Here is a 7962-nt window from a genome sequence, read left to right on the forward strand (position 1 = left end):
TGTTGCTAACAGGTGGGTTCCGGAATGGTTAGTCCCGTCTAGACATCCCGTTGAACTGGGATAGGAAGAACAAATTTACACGTATAATATGTACTGGTAACTCATCATTTAGAATATAGGTACAAGTATCCATGGAAGCGTATGCAAGTAAATGTATTTATATAAATGTATTAATGTAACCGTATCTATGTAGATGTATTCATGTAACATGTAATGTATAGTATAGACTCATGAATGAAATGACTCTAGTGTAATTCCTTGTAATAGGAATAGCAAGTGGTATCTCCTAACCATACCTATAATAGTTACTAGGAATGTACAAGTATCTACAAAAGTTTACATATACATATATGGGCATGCATTTGATAACACAAAAGTATGATAGAAGTTTTGTAAAACCATTAAAAGTATTTTGATAAGACAGTTTAAGTATAAAGAGACAATTATTTGAAACACAATTGTAAATGAGTTTGAAATGAAACATACAGTGTAAAATGAACAGTTTAATAAGGAGTTTTAAACATATGAAATGTTTATGAAAATCATGTGACGAAAATTGTTTGGTAAAACATCTAATGAGTAGTAAATCATTTGAATACCTCTTATTAATAACATGTATGAACTCACCTTTAGTGAATGGTATGGATGAAATGAAGATGTAGGACTGCTAGGTGTCAAGCGAGGTCTTGAACACACTCTATGATCCTAGTTAACATATAATATCACATATATGTATCAAATTATTCTTTAAACAACTAATAAACAAGTCAAGACACCCTAGGACATGTTAAACACCTTTAACAAGTGTTATTAGCCTCTAGGATTGCATCTAAGTGTTGTAGGGGAAAGCTATTGTGTGTAGGGTTCAAGGAAAACTCCATAATGGAGTTCACGGCCCTAATGTCACTAACAAATGAGTTTACGGTCGTAAACTCATGAGTTTACGGCCATAAGCTCATACTTACATGACCAATTGATGTTTGAGGCTCTATAAGACCCTAATAAGCATTTCTACTTAATGACACGGTCTTTGGAAGAGTTTAGGGCGTCATATAACTCCTTTTAGGAGTTCATGGCCCTGGGACCAAACCTGTAACGCCCCGGTTTTTCTCGGTACGTTTGGTTATTTTAATTTAATTATCCTTGTAACCTTGGGCTAATTTATTTAACCAATGCCTAATTTTTTATGTTATTGGACTCTTTTTATCATCTTGTAAACTCCTTTTATTGAAGTCCATGGACTATGGGCCTATTTGTAAAGTCCATCTAGTAAATAGTACTTAATGTGTAAATTGAATCATTTGGAACACACACAAGGAAAACACTCTAAACCCTCCCTCTCTCTAAAAAATCGTCCCTCTCTCTCTCTCTTTGGGATCAAGAGCAGCCAAGGGGCTGTTTGGAGCTTAATTCTTGTTCTTTTCCAGCCTTGATTCGTATTGGTATGAACCTCCTTATCCTTTCGTACAACTTGATTCATAACCTTGTTCTAGTTTTATGATTTCATCTTCACTTCTTCTCCTTATTATTTGATTTGTAATTGTGTGTTATACATCATCTCAATATCCTATCTTCACCCCATATATGGTGGATGATGGATCTAGGGGATTACATGTGGTAAAAGATCATTGAAACCCTAAAAGGGAGAATGATGATTTTATGTGCTTATGTTTATTTTCATGATGATTATTATTACATCCTTGTGGCTAAATGAAATCCTAATGATCCCTAACCCTTTTTAGTACCACCATTATCATGAGGACTGAATTGGGATGATGAACACATATTAAAATGTGTTTCAAAAGAAGAAGGATGGATAAGCCAAAAAGGAATCACGGGTGGCTACGATTCTGTTTTCCATCAGATCTGTAGTCTGTAAAAATCATATCTGGAGCTCTAGAACTAAAACAGACCCCAAACCAGTTCCAAAAGTTCAAAAATTGAGTTGGATAACTTTCTTAAGCAGGCCAACCTCACTGATAAGGGCTTTGTCTATGTGAAATAATGGAATCTTTGCTGTTAGGTCTGATCCGGGTCTGTTCTGATATGTCATTTTGTTTTCATCATTTCTAAGGCTTGGAAAAGAATCCAGAGTGATTACAAGTTTCTATATGTTACTTATGTTATGAATTTAATATCTGGAGAATATGGGGTGTTATTTCCAATTATAAATTGGTTAGAATGGATCCACACTCCAGGTCAGTGGGCAGTCACCAGCTTTTGCTAGTGCTGTGATTGTCCACAATGTGAATTTTATATCTGGAGTTTGAGAGATGCTTTTCATTCAATTCCAACTCTGAGACTTTCACTTGTATGTCATTTAATTCTCTTAATTTGTTTTTGGACGAATTCTACTCACAAGTTGGGTAGAATTGGCCAACATCACTTGACTGTATTGTTGGAGACAGAAGTGATACACCATTTTGTAAAATTCATATTTAATTCATCTTTAGGATTTAGAATGAGTTCTTTATATTTGTGGAATCGTAAGCAACCATAGTTTCCTATAAAATTTAGTTAAATCTATGTTTCTGTTTTAGATTTTGGAGTAAATCCGTTTTGAACAGCAGGTCTGTTTTAGAGACCTTGCTGTGATCACTCTTTTCTCAACTCATAGCTTCATTACTTCTCCTTTCTAACCTTTAGTCCTTCTTAGGTGAGGTTTTGAGGTTTGATCAAGCTTGGTAGCATTATTTGATTGTTAGCCATCCTTAATACTCACTCAAGGTGAGTTCTCTCACACTGTTGTATTGATGATTGTGTTTGCTAGTTAGCTCGTGTGTGATTATTTGAATTTATTATAAAAGCATACTATATAAGTATTGTTTTAATTCGTACATGTGCACTGTATGTAACTAATTATGGATATGGGAACACCACCAAAGGATACGGATTTACCGGTGCGGTGGGTAGGTAAAATCACCAACGTAATACTCTTCGTGAGGTGCGGTGATTAGGGCCAAATGATACGGGATCTTCCCGGTGCGGTTCAAACCTACAAGTCCTTCTCATAATATAGACATTGATTTGTTCTTTGCCTTTATCGTATAATTATAATTGGAAAATGGATTAGGTCTAGTAAATATGAATGCTAGTACAATGTCTGTGTTTGAATTCACTAAGCTTCGTGCTTACGTTTTTCCCTTATAACTTTTCAGGTGTTAAGATTAAAGAGGCTAAGGTTTGACTTGGAGCATCGGGACATCGCTACTAGTTATTTTGTTGGGACCTTATTATTATTATTACTTCCGCACTTATTTTATATGATTATTAAGTTGACGGATTATGTTATGACTATTTCAGTTGTTTTAATTTAATTTAAGATGGGTTTTAAAAGTTTAAAATTTTTGCAAAAAAAAAAAAAAAAAATTGGGTGTCACAAAACCCCTTGGAGATTACTGATGTAATCTCCCTTGGAAGGGTGTTTTTGGTGATTTCAAGTCCCTAATTTAACTAAGAACTAAACTAGGCTAGTGTCCAAGGCTTTAGGAGAGTTTAAAGCACACTTTGGCCCTCTTGTTTGGAGTTCACATCCCTGGAACTTCTTGGGCCGTGAACACCTTAATCTTGGTGTTCTAAGGGTGTTTGCTAGCCCTAAACACATTAGGGTACATGTCTAAACTAGTTTCATTGAAATAGGAAGGGACTAGGGTGTTATTTGACCCCTAAAGAAGGGTTTACGGTCCAAGATGTTCTTGGGCTGTAAACTCTTAAATCTTGATGTTTTCCTATGATTTCTAGTGTATTAAGCACATAAGAAGCTCTATAATACCAATAGATAGAAGTACTCACTTTCCGGGATGAAAGTCCGAAGATCCTTGAGAGAGAATTTGGCTTTTCTCTAGTTGGAAATGGAACTAATGAATTAATATGGCTCAGAATCCTGTATATAGTACTGAGATTTTTGGCAGAAAATATTTTATTCACGAAATGAACTCTAATATCATAGAGGTTTGGAATAACATAGTTGCACAATACCCTAGTGCATCCACTCTCCTGATATCTCCTTATGTGTAGACCTGAAATACTCAAACTTATACTAAAAGTCTGGAAATTTAGTGCAACTGTTCTAATCTTGTACTGACTTGATATGGTTTGTACATAATGGAAATTTCATGTTGCCATATCATCCCCCTGTTAGAGGAATTTTGTCCCAAAATTAGAATTTAGGTAAGGAAGTAGGCATGAATGATCGAATCATGAGGTGGAAACTTCCTAATCGACTGGTTCTCGTGCTCATATGTGAATTCAGGTCCTCGGTTGGTATCCCAACGAACCTTCACTAACGGGCGACGACGTTGCTTCGTCTGCTTGACCTCTCGGTCGAAGGTCACTACGGTTGTAATACGAAGGCATGGATCTCGTCCAGTGGACTTACTATAGTCCTAACGGAAAGGTACGGTTTCAAGACCGAGACGCGAAGGGTAAAATGTACATTACTGAGTTCGCGGAGTAGGTCTAGTTTGTGAGATACAGGACCGATTCTGGTAAAAATCTTGGAGGTCCTAACTATCTTGGATTTAGATTTCCACGCTTTACAAAGCATATTAAGCCATTCCCAGAGTGAGACTTCCTAAAGAATTGGGTCTCTCACTTGGAATTCCAAAGGTTCTTTCTCTTGCTTAACTTCCCATTCAAGGGCCACCCCTGCTGGGTCAAAGTCGTAAGGGTTTCTGTGATTTGCAAGGAGTTCTGGATGAACTATGATAGTAGGTTTGTAAGACCTAGAATTTGGCGAATTGCTGTCGGTATCTCCGGTGTCGACAAATTCTCAACGGTTTTGACAAATTGAAAGAGTACTAAAAAATTCCCACATCACTGATAGTGTGTCTTAGGAATCTGACTCTTCAATTTCAAAACTTGTGCTTAGAGAACTTCGCGAAAGTTCCTATGAAGGTAATGTTTCCATGGATTCCTTCTTACTACAAGGGTAAATAAGTAAGTCATTACATGGAGAAATGATGAACTGATCCAAGTAATAAAGACGTACCCTACTCATTTAGGTCATGAATACTATGGGCGTATTGGTCTTATCCGAAGGGTATTACTACGGACTCGAAGTGTCCGCATCGAGTTTGGAAGGTTGTCTTTGGGACATCCCCCTTTAAAACTCGTAACAGATGATGTTTGGATCTCAGGCCTATTTTCGAAAAGTAAATAGTTCCTTGCGATGGTTCAACCAATTCATCTATGTGTGGCAGAATGTAATGATTTCTAATGTAAGTCATATCGAGGTATGAACCACAAGGACTTCCCAGGGTATCACCCATCATAGTATTACCTTCACCCCAGCACACTTAACTGCGGAGTTCTAATGGGATCCGGTGCATTAGTGATGGTATGATCGCACTCGCTGAAGTTTGTCTTCTTGAAGAATAAGAATGGATATCTTAAAGGTGACGATCTTGGTATTATCATTCTATTGTTGAGTAGTCGTTAAGTTGTTTGAACAGTTCTTGTATCCCCATTTTTGTGAGGCCGTAGGGCGATCGGTTTACAGGAGTCGTATTGGGTCCTATGTTTGTTCGCATGGTGGTGCGATTTCTCGTAGTCTTGGGCAGTTCTCCATCCTGAAGTTCACATTTAGAATTCATACGTAGTTTCACAATCACAATCACGTGTATACGAGTCGTATATAATTAAGATTGAAAATGTGGTCGAATAACTGATTCTTCTTTAAGCTCACATCCCATCGAGGAAAAAGAAGTTAAAGTGGAATCATCAATTCTAAACTTGTAGACCCTTGATTATATATCACTCTTATGTATACATTCTTCAGTGACATATCAACCGTATGGATCTTTAGATTGAACTTGACGTACTGTACGAGTGGTACTTCGGGGATTTGTTCGGAAAGGAAAAGAACTATTAGGTACTCCATGCATGAGTCCTTCGGTGTTCTGAAATGATGGCTTTGCTAAAAAGATGATTACTTAGAAAGAGATGTACTTATGAAGCTTGTATGGTGCGGATCAAATTGAACCTAGTTGTATGATAATGTCGGAATCATAAGGAAAATTAAAGACATTAGATTTGAACATAAGGCGTTACAGACAAACACAACTGTTCAACCATCAATAGAGCAGTACTTTAGACTTATTACAAGACCATTGCTGCGAATGAGCTATACTACAAAAAGACAAGTATACGCAGCACGAGCATCCCTATACCGACAGGATCCCGCAAAAGATAAGACTCTAGTTGCACTAGTTTTAAACATGTTTTAAAAACATACAAAATACTGACTATTGGAAGGGAACCTATACTTTAGTAGGGTCCTTAACTACCTCTTTGCATTCTGAGGTCAAACTCCTTCGGATTCGCCGTTGTCCTTCTCTGCTGGACAATCCCTCTTGAAGTGTCCCATTACACCACATAGGTAAAATAGTCGAGAAGTTCCGACATTTGTGGTTGAAGTAATGTGTCGGATCGGAGTATTGAAGTAACGGATGATTTGTCCCTTTTTGTTGCAGGTTAAGCACTGCACTTCCCAACAAAGTCCATGGTTGTGATAATTGCATTTGATGCATTTTGGGAGTTTTCCAACATATTGTCTGGCTGTGTTAGGGACAATTGGGATACCCGCTGGGATGGTAGTAGGAGATACCGATGTCGTGGCAGTGAAGGTTGTTACTGGTGGTTGTTTCCTATTCGCCATTTGAAGCGATTTGTCCTTAGATTTAGCCCAAGACTTCCGTTTGTTACTCTTGGTCTCGGGACTCAGGGTATCATGGTAGTTTGTTGCTCGTTCAGGTACTTGATTGTCACCTAGATTGGAATTTTTGTTAACAACTCTGCTAACATTCGCGTTGTTAGCGTTAAGGTGGGTCAGAATAGCTGACATGGAAACCAAGACTGTAGCTTGAAAGGTATCCGCATCAGTCTGAAGAGTTGGAGCTTGGTTGATGGGTTGATCATTTTTCTTTGGCGACATGATTCTGTTTCACGGAAAGAAAATGAATTTGTAAGCGAGTATGGTTGAACCCAGACGTAGTTCGACTGTTTATGTAAAGAATAGAAGTATGTTCTCGTGAGTTTGACCTACATCCCTATGATGCAGTCCTAATACGGATTGGAAGTATGTTCGCGAAGGTTTGACCTACATCCCTATGATGCAGTCCTAGTACTGAGTGGAAGTAAGTTCGTAAAATTGTCTCAAGACGTTTGTCGTTCAAGCCGAGGTATCGTTGGTTGGTGAATAACATGATCCAACCATTGAAAGAGACTTGGAAATGTCTCCGGAGTTAAATTACTATAGTTCAATGACTTGACTAAAGCATGTTTCAGATAGACTTCGACGAAAGTATGATAAGAGTACTTGAATAAATAATGACATAGAAGTTAGCCAACTATTAATATTTTTGAAATTCATGAAGTAAAAGTTCAGGAGAATGACCTTGTAGAAGGTCTTACATCATATCCAGAGAAGATACTTCTTGACAGCATATAGACCTAACCAAAAGTACTTATAGTACAAGATAGTTTCATAAAAAATGTCACATCGGGCATAGATAGAAAAACGATTCCTTTTAACAAGGAAAATAAAGTAAAGCATCTACTACTGGCGACGGTCATCCCTCTGGTGAACTCTCAGTTCAGCCAGTTGACGTTCAACATCAAGTAGGTGTCTTTCGCACACCCTCTGGTGTACTCGAAGCTCTATGACTTCAGCTCGTGATTCAGCCAGTGCTTGTAGTAGGGTTTCATGGTTTCTCTCAAATCTCTCGCGAGCATGTTCTAGACAAATGTTGCGGAGGGTATGCATTCTCGCATCAGCGACAACTTCTGTGATCTGATGTAGGGCTGTCCTGCCTTGAATCTCATTTATGACTACTCTGCGGACCAATATTGGCAAGATTTTGTCTGCTGAGCCCCCATTGCTCAGGTCATAGAAGCTTCGGTCACCATTAAATGGGGACTGATCTTGTCCTTGGCTCCATGTTTCCAAGCATTCCACCCACT

The 7962-nt window shown here is 38.0% G+C and overlaps 1 pseudogene; it reads right to left on the reverse strand.

Annotated features, from left to right (window-relative positions):
* Positions 1-5233: 5233 nt before the first annotated feature.
* LOC145038069 (5S ribosomal RNA) lies at positions 5234-5352 on the reverse strand (annotated as a pseudogene).
* Positions 5353-7962: the final 2610 nt, after the last annotated feature.

Source organism: Lactuca saligna, chromosome 3, assembly GCF_052625555.1.
Source record: "Lactuca saligna cultivar CGN05327 chromosome 3, ASM5262555v1, whole genome shotgun sequence".
In the NCBI taxonomy this organism is placed as follows: domain Eukaryota; kingdom Viridiplantae; phylum Streptophyta; class Magnoliopsida; order Asterales; family Asteraceae; genus Lactuca; species Lactuca saligna.